This window comes from Malus sylvestris, chromosome 17 (assembly GCF_916048215.2).
Source record: "Malus sylvestris chromosome 17, drMalSylv7.2, whole genome shotgun sequence".
NCBI classification, from domain to species: Eukaryota; Viridiplantae; Streptophyta; class Magnoliopsida; order Rosales; family Rosaceae; genus Malus; species Malus sylvestris.
In genome coordinates, this window is record NC_062276.1 from 10,130,427 (window position 1) to 10,143,496 (window position 13,070).

Sequence of the window (13,070 nt, forward strand, 5' to 3'; positions counted from 1 at the left end):
CCAACTAGGTGATCAAAAGTACGCCCAAAAGAGCCAAGCCCTATGGCTTCAAACTCCAACCTTCATCCCTCCATTTAAAGTTCACCCTCTATTATTACCAACTAGGTGATCAAAAGTACGTCTAGTACTCAAAAAATATTCGGCAGCCTGGCGTTATTATCACCAAGCAAGTGATCAAAAGTACGTCCAGTACTCCAAAATTATTCGGCAGCCTGCCGCTATTATCACCAACTAGGTGATCAAAAGTACGTCCAGTACTCCAAAATTATACATGAGCATTACTCATGTCAATCATACATAAACATTCATGAGCATCACTCATGTCAATATTCATGAGCATCACTCATGTCAATCAACATAAACATTCATGAGCATTACTCTTGTCAATCAGCTTCGAAACCTTCATTTACAAAGTTCCGACTTCAAAACTTCATTTACAAAAGCTCTAGCTTCAAAGTTTCACTTTCAAAGCTTCACCTACAAAACTTCAGTGCATGGTATACAACGACCACATCTGAACAACCGCCACTTCGGCCTATACATGGATTGAATTTGAAAGTCTCCAGCCAACAAACTCTATTGACTGAAGACTTGGGGGACTACATTATGTACCATATATTGGGCTTCCGCAACTGGGCCTCATGAAAAATACTTAGGGGACTTAGCCCATTATTTATGTACTGAGGAGCGAACTTTTATTCTATAAAAGGGACTTCATCACTTTCATTAGAGAGCACCCATCACTTATGTATTGAGGAGCGAACCCTCATTCTATAAAAGGGACTCCCTCACCTTCATTAGAGAGTATCACCGCCAACTGAGCAACCCCCTCGTCACGAGCATCAACTCTAGCCCATCATTTATGCATTGAGGAGCGAACCTTTATTCTATAAAAGGGACTCCCTCACCTTCATTAAAGAGCATCGCCGCCAGCTAAGCAACCACCTCACCGCGAGCATCACTCATAACCCATCACTTATGTATTGAGGAACGAGCCCTTATTCTATAAAAGGGACTCCCTCACCATCATTAGAGAGCATCGCCTCTGCTGAGCAACCACTTTGCCGCTAGCATCAACTCTAGCCCATCATTTATGTATTGAGGAGTGAGCCCTTATTCTATAAAAGGGACTCCCTCACCTTCAACGCCACAAGCCGAGCCAACCAAGACAACATAAGCCACAAGCCGAACCGTCTCGCAACATGTGCTACTTCTAGTTGAGCATCATTTCACATATCGAGTATCAGTTCTAGATGACATCTAGTTATTTCGGCCCACACATGGATTGAATTTCAAGTCTCCAGCCAAAAGACTTTCTTGACTGAAGACTTGGGGGACTATTGTTTGTACCATACTTAGAGCCTCCGTATTTAGACCTCGTATAAATACTCAGGGGACTCAAATGTAATTATGTAATAAATAAAGGGGCAATTATGTAATAAGTGAGGAGCCCTTATTCTATAAAATGACTCCTCAGTCTCCTCATTAGGGGAGGCCAAGTTTTAGGCCATGGGAAGAGAGCACACAGAAAATAGGCTAAAGAGCACACTGCCTCTAGCCTTCTTGTATATTCACCATTCATAATGAAACAATATCAAAATCAGTGTGGACGTAGCCCAAACATTGAGGTGAACCACGATACATCTTGTGTTCTTTACTTTCTTACAAATTCACGGTGGGATTTACGTTGTTCCAAGACCCCTCTGGTTTTGTGCATCAACATTTGGCACCGTCTGTGGGAAACGACACGAAAAGCTGTGTCGGTTCTTTTTCATTTTTTCACCTCAGCCATGGATCTGCAAAAGCTGCAAAAACCCAAGAACAACCACACCAATATTCTAATTTGTCCACCTCAGTACCAGTGTTTTTCCACTTATTTTTCGATCCACCTTCTCTTACTTAGAATGGACTTCATCTCCTCTGCCATCCATGGCGTCTGCAAGCTCTCTCGAAGTAACCTCGTCCCTCTATTTCTCCCTCTCAGAGCAACAATAACTGAGGATGAACCAACCAGAAGACCCGAGTTAGATCTCTCACCATTCAGTTGGATGGTTACAGATCGATACGGATGGTTTTGAAGGCCCTATCATTTCCGGGACGGGTCAGGGTAGCGGCGAGTACTTTTCCTTAATCGAGATTAGAAAACTGCCAAGTCAGACCTATGTGTGGCTCGACATCGGGAGTGACATCAGCTAGGTATAGTGCGCACCTCATGCCGATTGTAAACAGCCAAACACAATCCTCCCATAACTTGTATTCTACACGTCCCTTCCCCTCTACAAATCATCACCAAGTTTCGTGCTTTTTGCCACCAATAAATCCCCTATGTCCACTCCCACCATACCCACTTCTCTCTCCTCAGTTCTTCAAGCTTTCTTTCTCTACAATTGATGTGTTCTGTTTGACTATGGGTGCCAGTTTCTCCTCTGTCTCCAAATCGGAAAACCCAGTTGCAGTCCTATGTTTGCCATCGAAACCCGGTCTCGGCGATCTCCTGGAGAGCTGTGTGGTGCTAATTCTGGGGTATTTGGACCCATTGGAGATTTGCAAATTGGCAAATCTGAATCAGGCGTTTCGCAGCGCTTCTTGGGCTGATTTCATTTGGGAATCGAAATTGCCGTCGAATTATCAAACTATTATGGGTAAAGTGTTCGGCGATGGATTGGAAAATGTGGGTAAGAGAGATGAAGCACAGAGAGAGTAAGACTACTTTACAAAACCGCAGCAGCACTCTGCCACTCTCTCTCACTGCCGGTCACTCTTACACTTACTGGAAAGTCGATCAACTTCTTCCCGACTCTGCAATCAAAACAATACACTCCGCATTTTGATCAAATCTCAGCCCTCAATTATTAGCCTTGATGTAAATCTCAGCCCCCTCACTCTCCTCTGCCGATTCGCCCATTTGGATCTCTACAAATCTTGTGGAGTACTGAAGTTGGATACTTGAATGGAGATCCTATTATAAGGTCCAAGGTGGTGTTGATGGATTTGAAGCCACTGCTGTGGAATCTGATGAAAAGATTGACACAACTAGACCTTGCAAAGCAACATGGGTGGGCAAAGAAGGAGCGGGGAGATCAAGAAAAGCAAAAGATGACCTTGAAAAGCAACATAGGTGGACAGAGAATGAGCGGGGAGATCAAGAAAAGCAAAAGATAAGCTTTCTATTATTAATTCTATCATGATTCCTTTTCTCTGCCAGGTGGAGAGACAGAGAGAGATGCAATAGAAAAGAAAAAACAGAAAGTAAAAGCAAGGAATAAAGGGAGGAAAATAATGAAAAAGGAAAAGATGTATGGAGATGGAGAAATGCCGAGGAAACATGGCACACCCATACCTACTATCATTGATGAATATTTTATTAAGTTGTCTTTTGCAAACTGGAGCAATTATTGTATAGTTATACTGACAAAAGAAAAAGTATATCCAGTACTCCAAAATTATTCAGCAGTCTGCCGTTATTATCACCAACCAGGTGATCAAAAGTACGTCCAGTACTCCCAAATTATTCGGCAGTCTGCCGCTATTATCACCAACCAGGTGATCAAAAGTACGTCCAGTACTTTAAAAATTATTCGGCATCATGCCGCTATTATCACCAACCAGGTGATCAAAAGTATGTCCAGTACTCCAAAAATTATTCGGCAGCCTACCGCTATTATCACCAACCAGGTGATCAAAAGTACATCCAGTACTCCAAAATTATACATGAGCATCACTCATATCAGCATTCATGAGCATCACTCATGTCAACATCCATGAGCACACTCATGTCAATCAACATAAACATTCATGAGTATCACTCATGTCAATCAGCTTTGAAAGCTTCATTTACAGAGCTCTAGCTTTGAAAGCTCCATTTACAAGAGCTCCAGCTTCGAAAGCTTCATTTACAAAATCTCAAACTTGAAAGCTTCATTTACAAAAGCTCCAGCTTCAAAGCTTCACTTTCAAAGCTTCACCTACAAAGCTTCAGTGCATGGTATACAAAAACCACATCCGAACAACTGCCACTTCAGCCCATACATGGATTAAATTTGAAGTCTCCAGCCAATAGATTCTATTGACTGAAGACTTGGGGGACTACACTATGTACCATATATTGGGCTTCTGCAACTGGACCTCATGAAAAATACTTGGGGGATTTAGCCCATTATTTATGTACTGAGGAGCGAACCCTTATTCTATAAAAGGGATTCCCTCACTTTCATTAGAGAGCACCCATTATTTATGTATTAAGGAGCGAACCCTTATTCTATAAAAGGGACTCTTTCACCTTCATTAGAAAGCATCGCTGTCAACTGAGCAACCACCTCGCCGCGAGCATCACTCCTAACCCATCACTTATGTATTGAGGAGCGAGCCCTTATTCTATAAAAGGGACTCCCTCACCATCATTAGAAAGCATCGCCGCCAGCTAAACAACCGCCTCGCCACTAGCATCACTCCTAACCCATCACTTATGTATTGAGGAACGAGCCCTTATTCTATAAAAGGGACTCCCTCACCTTTAACGCCACAAGCCGAGCCAACCAAGGCAACATAAGCCACAAGCCGAGCAGCCTCGCAACATGTGCTACTTCTAGTTGAGCATCATTTCACATTGAGCACCGCCTCATATCGAGTATTCAGTTCGAGACGACATCTAGTTACTTCGGCCCACACATGGACTGAATTTCAAGTCTCCAGCCAAAAGACTCTCTTGACTGAAAAAAAAACTTAGAGGACTATTGTTTGTACCATACTTAAGGCCTCCGTATTTAGACCTCGTATAAATACTCGAGGGACTCAAATGTAATTATGTAATAAATAAAGGGGCAAATATGTAATAAGTGAGGAGCCCTTATTCTATAAAAGGACTCCTCACTCTCCTCATTAAAGGAAGCAAAGTTTTAGGCCATGGGAAGAGAGCACACATAAAATAGGCTAGAGAGCACACTGCCTCTAGCCTTCTTGTATATTCACCATTCAGAGTGAAACAATATCAACATCAATGTGGACGTAGCCCAAACATTGGGGTGAACCACGATACATCTTGTGTTCTTTACTTTCTTGCAGATTCACCGTCGGATTTACGTTGTTCCAAGACCCCTCCGGTTTTGTGCATCAACAAAGATAATTCAAAGGTGACAAAAAGATAAGAGCTGTTAAACTTTAAGTTATAAGGGCTGAGTTTGAATACTTGAGAATGTCTAATAATGAAACTTTAGATGACTACTTGGCTAGGTTTTTTGAAATAGTGAATAACCTAAAATCTCTAGGTGAAGATGTGCCAAAACAAAGGGTTGTACAAAAACTATTGATGAGCCTAAGTAGAATATACAAATCTATAGTATCCATCATAGAGGAAACTAGAGATCTAGACACCATTAGAGTTGAAGAAGTGCTAGCTTCTGTCAAAATGTATGATAAAATATAATACTTACATGATGAAAGGGAGAAACTCAATGGCACTGAGGGCTTTCAGTAGTTTCAAAGTTGGCAGCACTAGCAACACTGCAGGACATACAAAAGGTCTCAAAACAAACAAAACAACAAATGGGGATAATACAAGAAATGGAAAAACTTGTCTCAAAACTCAAGCTGGAATAATCAAGGAAATAGGAACTGGAACAACAAATTCTCTACACAAAACAGGCAATCTGGTAACAGTCAAAATGGAGTGAAACCTCAATGTCAAGTGTGAGAAATATCATTTTGGTGTGTGCAGATACAAAGGAAAACCTAGGTGTACTAAGTACAACAGATTTGGGCATTTAGCTAAAAACTGTGATTGCGGCAAGTAAGTGGCAATGCCATGGAAGAAGAAGTTGTCACATGAACAATGTTCTATGCATGCCATTTGGCCTCAATAGCACAAAATTCCTCTATGTGGTTTGTTGACTGTTCATGCAGCAACCATATGACCTTTCAAGAGTCACTACTTATCAACCTTAACAGAACTATGACAAGTAAAGTTAAAATGGGGACTGGAGACTTGGTGCAATCTACCGGAAAAAGAACTCTGGTTGTTGACACAAAGCATGGAAGGAGATACATTAATGAAGTACTATTGGTTCCTGGTTTAGATGAGAACTTGTTGAGTGTAGAGCAAATGATAGAGCATAGATACTATGGTCTATTTGGAGGTAATATGGTTGTGACTTTTGATGACAACAACCTTAAAAATGTTGTGCCAAGAGTAGTGATGACTAGGAACAAGTGATTTCCTCCAGCTTTGGAATCCATAAACTATGTGGCTAGAAAAGCTACAATTGAAGAAGATTCATGGAAGTGGCATAAAAGGCTAGGACACCTGAATTTTAATAGTATGAAAATGATGCAGAGGCTAGGACACCTGAATTAGTAGTATGAAAATGATGCAAAAAAAGGGTTTGGTACTTGGCTTACCTGAATTTCAAGACAAGAAATGAGTATGTAAGAGCTGCATCTCAGGGAAGCAACATAGAGAGTCTTTTGGCAAAGAAGTAGCATAGAAAGCAAACCAGCCACTGGAACTGGTGTACATAGATGTGTGTGGACCAATGAAGAATTAATTTGTGGGAGGAAACATATACTTTATCACATTCATTGATGATTTCTCTAGAATCTGTTGGGTGTATTTCCTCATTAACAAGTCTGATGCCTTTAATGTATTCAAGAAGTTCAAGGCTTTTGTGGAATTATAAAGTGGTTTCAAGTTAAAGAAGCTCAGAAGTGACAGAGGGGGGTGAATATACCTCACTTGAGTTTCAAGATTTCTGCACAGACATGGGAATGGAAAGACAACTGACTATTGCTCAGCAAAATGGAATTGCTGAGAGGAGAAATATAACTATATGTGAAATGGGAAGATCCATGATGCTAGACAAGAAGATCCCAATCAAGTTTTGGGCAGAAGCAATGAGCACTACAATGTATATTTAAAACAGGTGTCACATAACTACCTTGATAGAAAAAACACCTTTTGAAACTTTCACAGGAAGAAAACCTGGTATAAAACACTTAAGAGTGTTTGGATGCATATACTCTACCTTCATTCCATCTCAGTTGAGACAAAAATTTGATGAGAATGCCAAGAATAGAGTCTTTATGGGTTATGACAGCTGTGAAAAAGGCTATAAAGTCTATGATCTGCTGTTTAACAAGATTGTTCTATCTAGGAGTGTTGTATCCACTGAAGATCAAACATGGAATTGAGAGAGCAAGAAAATTGTGACAATCTCAATACCTCTCAGTATTGAAACTGAAATTGAAAAATGTGAAACTCAAGCTGGATCACAAGAAGAATCTCATTTTGATGTTGCTCAAAACACTCAAGCAAACTCAAGTCATTCTAGTACATCAATAAGTGATCTAGAATCAAAAAGTCAAAACTCAACCCCAAGCTCAATTCATGTGAAGTTAAAAAGTATGGAAGATATATATGCAAGGTGTCTCATGTGTATAATTAAACCTGAGAACTATCATGAAGCTGCACAAGATAAAGTATGGCAAGATGTAATGAGTGATGAAATTGAATTGATTAAGAAGAATGCTACATGGGAACTAGTTAAGAAACCTGCAAACAAGCCAGTTATTGGAGTTGAATGGGTGTTCAAAACCAAACTAAACTTGGATCTAACTATTCAAAAGCACAAAGCTAGGCTTGTGGCAAAGGGGTATGCACAGAAACATGGCATTGACTATAATGAAACCTTTGCCCCAGTGGCAAGGTTGGATACAATCAGGTCCCTCATTACACTTGCAACACAAAAGGGTTGGAATTTGTTGTAGTTTGATGTGAAATTAGCCTTCTTATGGAGTGCTTGAGAATGAGGTCTACACTAAACAACCTGAAGGTTTTGAAGTAAGGAGTGCAAGACACAAAATCTATAAGTTAAAAAGGCTCTACATGGTCTAAAGCAACCTCCTAGAACCTGGTACAGTAAATTTGACAACTATCTTAGTAGCTGCAACTTCAAGAGAAGTGCCAGTGAAACCACCTTATACACTAGAACTGATGAAAAAGGGAAAATGATCATAGTTTCAATATATGTTGATGATATCGTGTACACTGGCAACAGTGATGTACTAATCAGTGAGTTCAAGAAAGAAATGATGCAAAGATATGAGATGTCAAACTTAAGACTCCTTCACCATTTCTTGGAAATAGGATTACTACAGTCTGAAAAATGAGTGTTTATTCATCAAAGCAAGTATGCAAAGTCTCTACTTTTCAAGTTTGGACTTAAAGATTGCAAGCTTGTGTTAATCCCCTTGCCCATCGAAGAAAAACTTAAAAAGGTTGATGGAAGTGAGCTAGCTAATGAAGCTTTATACAAAATCATAGTTGGCAACCTGCTATACTAATAACAACAAGGCCATATATATGTTTGTTGCAAGTTTGTTATCAACGTTCATGAATGGTCCTACAAAGAAACACATGGGAGTAGCCAAAAGAGTTTTAAGATACATTTAAGGACACTCAGCTATGGCATTAAATTTGCAAGAAACAAAGATGCAATTCTAATTGGATTCTGTAACTCAGATTGGGCAAGAATTGAAGATGACAGCATGAGTACTTCAAGGTATGCATTTAGTTTTGAGAGTGGACTGCTTTTATGGGCCTTTGTGAAACAAGACGTTATTGCATTATCAACTGCTGAAATTGAGTATGTCTCAGCAGCAGAAGCCACATCTCAAGCCATTTGGCTAAGATTTGTTCTTGATGATTTTGGTGAGATATAACCTGATGCAACTCCATTATTCTATGATAATATGCCTGCAATATCTATGGGAAGAATCCTATGTTCCATCAAAGAACAAGACACATCAACAGGAAATACCATTTCATATGGGAAACATTATAGGAAGGTGAAATTGATGTGAAGTATTGCAGAAGTGAAGAGCAGCTTGCAAACATGTTTACAAAAGCCTTGCCAAGAGAAAGATTTAATTATCTGAGATTAAAGCTTGGAGTGAAGCTAGTAAGCAGCTTAGGAGAGGCTGTTAATAGTTAAGCTGCATACTAACTTAGAATCAGCATTGCAGATGATTATCCTGCAAATCCAATTGGAGAGAATGATGAAATCGAAGAACTTTGAAGAACTTACTAATTACAGTAACAACGCTTAGAGTTTAAGTTTGTAATGGCTAGTTTTTCTTTCCTGTTTTAGAAACTTGCACAACTGTTACTCTTATCTATTAGAGTTGTACTGTGACCTTCGATCTCTCCCGAGTGGAAGGATCATAGCCTCTGATGGCTTGAATGGTTGGAGATGTGTCCTTACTCCCTGAAATGTAGGATCTGAGCAACAGACCAAGTTAGGGTTATAACTTTGTATTTCCCTTTCTTCGATTTCACTACAAAAAAATATATACAACTTCTCTCTTTGTGTTTATCTCTCACCATTGTTATATGTCATAAAGCTTTGTTTTTTATCTGTCAACTATATGTCTGATACCATTTCAACAAGGTTGTGGTTCATGTTTTAATCTTGTTTCATGATTTAACTCTTACAGTCTGGCCTTGTTGCAAATGTTTAATCTCACAGAATCCACTCGCAGGTTATGCAATGCCTCATAGATCTTGGAGCATTTCAGCCTACCGGAGTTTTGTCATCTATATGCACCATCCCCGTACTCATTGTACTTTTTAAAGGGAAAAGTCACTTGATAGAGTGATTTCTAGAAACATTTAGTGCTCTCTTTCTCACTCTTTCTACCCCCATTCTCTTGGTACAGAGGTCCGTTCAATACTTTTTGAACAATTTGTTAAGCCAAACACCAGATCAGTCAGAGTCTTTATCTGCAATTGGAGAGGTATGCATATACTGTTTTGTACAGTTCTTGTTAACTTGTCTTATTTGTGTACACTATTACGTGCTATTAAAGAAGATGCTCGGTAGCACCACGGGTAACCAATCTACTAGTTTTAGCTCTTAGAAAAAGGGCTAGAAAAAGGGTAAAATAGTAGAAACAGGTTCTGCGAGACAATGAAATTGACTGCAATTCCGTTACAGAATGATGTCCTGGTTACTAGTGCCACTGCGCTGATGAAGATGTCAAGTCATTTTATCTTTTCATTCTAAATATTCTCTTTTTAATGTAAGTTATTGGCAGGGATTTTCTTAATCACAGGATTTATTTGCAATAACACAAGATCAACCCTTCTGATTTCCATCCACATTTACTTTTGTCCTAATGGCATTCTCAATCCTGAAAGATACAACATTAAAACTTTAAAATCTTGATTCTATGTTTTCCCAAGTTAAAATGAATTTTGTTTTTCATCCAACGACATTATCTAATGAGCATAAGTTAATATGTGTTTTAGGTATAGGCTATATTCTTGATAAATACTTTTCGTTTGTGAAGATTGATGCACCTTATGCTTAGGTTCACAACTATAAATTACTATTTTGTGCGTAACGAATTTCGTGTTTTCCTTAGCAATGGTTTAGAAGTACATCGCTTGATATTATACGCCATATGCATGAGCTTTTAGATTTAAGACAGAAGGAGCGTACGGGGAGACAACTTGTGAATGAAATAAGGAAACAAACTAATGATGTACAACCTAACTCTCTTTCCTTGCTTTCGTTCCTTGTTCTAGTTTCTGTTGTGCTAGGATAGCACCAAACCAATTGGAACAAACTCAAGCTAACCCACATGAAATATATCAAATAAAATGCAACAAAAAAAATAGAAAAAGACACCAAGATTTTAACGAGGTTCCTCAACAGTCAATGTAACTGGAGTACGTCATTGGAGCAATAGGAGCTCACCCAATAATCCACTATTAACCAAATGGGTGTGTTTACAAAGTGTTTAACAATCTCACAACCTAAAATCCCAATACACCTAATAGCTCTCCTTCACCAAAGAAACAAATAGAGAATAAAATAAAGTGAAATTTTTTTTCTCTATACAAAGCTTAATGCTAATACAACAACTACAACTTTGATGGAGTGATTGCTAACAAATGAGAACAACGACTCTTCCTCCTTCTCACATATGGGGCTGCGATACCCTTTTTCTTTTTCTTTTTTCTGTTGCTCTACATTAAACAAAGGCAGCAGCTGCAGCCTTAAAAAGAACCCTAGCCACCTCATGGCTTTTCAAATGGGCCAAATAAAAAGGCCCCTTATATGGGCAGTTGGGCCTACAAACAAAGGCCCACAATAATTTGGCCATAATTCAACAATGTTCACCTTGGCCAAATTCCCAAAAGCACAATGACGAGCCAAACCAACATAACCAACAATCAACACAAAACCACTCCCGAAAGTAGTAAGAGAATAACTCATGCCGAGCCAAAATGCTCAAAAACTCCTACTGCTCAACACCTTCTTCAAATAGGCAAAATGTAAGCCAAGTTCAAGCAATGAACAAACTTGGCTACACCAACAACCTTCGTCAACATATCAGCGGGGTTGCCTTGTTGGAATTTTCTGGAGAATAATCTCTCTTTCACCAACAACTTCACGAACAAAGTGATAAAGCACAACTATATGCTTGGTTCTCGCATGATAAACTTGATACTTAGCCAAATAAATGGCACTCTGACTATCACAATGCACCTCCACCTGCTTCTAATCAACCCCCAAATCTCTAATAAATCCATATATCCAGATGGCCTCCTTTATAGCTTCAGTAACTGCCATATATTCAACCTTTATAGTAAACAAGGCAACATATGACTGCAAAATTGACCTCTAACAAACTGGCCCTTTAGCCATAGTAAATACATAGTTTGTAGTAGACTTCCTTCTATCCAAGTCACCTGCATAATCGGAATCAACATAACCAACTGCAAAGTTGCCAATACCAGAGTCATCGCCCTCGAAGCATAAACCAACATCTCGATGACCACATAGATACCTCAATATCCACATAGCTGCATGTCAATGCTCTTTACCAGGATTATGCATATATCGATTCACCATACCAACTGCATAAGCAATATCCTGTCTAGAGCATACTATTGCATACATCAAACTACCAACCAAATTTGCATATGGTATATTTTTCATTTGCAACTTCTCTTTATCAGTTTTAGGACATTGTAGATAACTCAATTTAAAATGAGGAGCCAAATGGATACTAATCAGCTTGGTTGAATCATGAACTCCAAATTTCCGAATCAACTTCTCAAGTTATTGTCTTTGATTCAAGCACACATCTCTATTGATCTTTATTCCAATGATCTTCTTCGCTTCACCTAGATACTTCATCTCGAACTCATTCTTCATTTGCTTCTTCAATCTCTCAATCTCTTCGACATTCTTTGAGGCAATCAACATCTCATCAACATATATCAACAAATAAACGAAAAACTCGTCTTGCAACTTCTTCAAGTACACACAATGATTATATTGACTTCTAGAATAATTTTGGCCTCTCATAAATCTATCAAACCTCAAATACCATTGTCTTGGAGATTGCTTCAAGCCACAAAGTGATTTCTTCAACTTGCAAAACAAATTCTCCTTCATTTTCACTTTGTACCCATCCGGTTGACACATATAGGTCTCTTCATTCAAATTACCATGTAGAAAAATCGTATTCACATCAAGTTGCATAAGCTCAAGATCATATTGTGCAACAAGAGCTAACATAATGCGAATTGATGAATGCTTCACAACCGAAGAAAAGATTTCATTGTAGTCAATGCCCTTCCTTTGTGCATACCCTTTAGCAACTAATCTTGCTTTAAATCTCACATTTATTTTCTCATCAACGTATTCCTTCTTGGCATACACCCATTTGCAACCAATAGTTTTCTTACCCTTAGGCAATTTAGCTAACTTCCAAGTCTTGTTCTTCAAGAGAGAATTCATCTCGTCATCCATGACATTGCACCACTTCTCCTTTTCTTCACTCTCGATGGCTTCCTTAAAATTAGATGGAATCTCATCAGTGATAATAGGAAGAGCAAAAGCAACATAATCACTATACCAAGCTGGCTTGGTAATATGTCTCTTTCCTTTGTTCTTGGCAATAGACTCTTGAGGTGAAACTTGTTCTTCATCTTGAAAAGAGTCTTCAACTTCAACTTCTTCAACATCTTCATGGTCTCCCACTTCTTCACTTGTAGTGGCTTT

General features: G+C 39.0%; 1 pseudogene; it reads left to right on the top strand.

Moving 5' to 3' along the window:
• Positions 1 to 13,070, top strand: part of LOC126611770 (protein ACTIVITY OF BC1 COMPLEX KINASE 7, chloroplastic-like) — a 41,584-nt pseudogene that overhangs the window by 20,805 nt on the left and 7,709 nt on the right.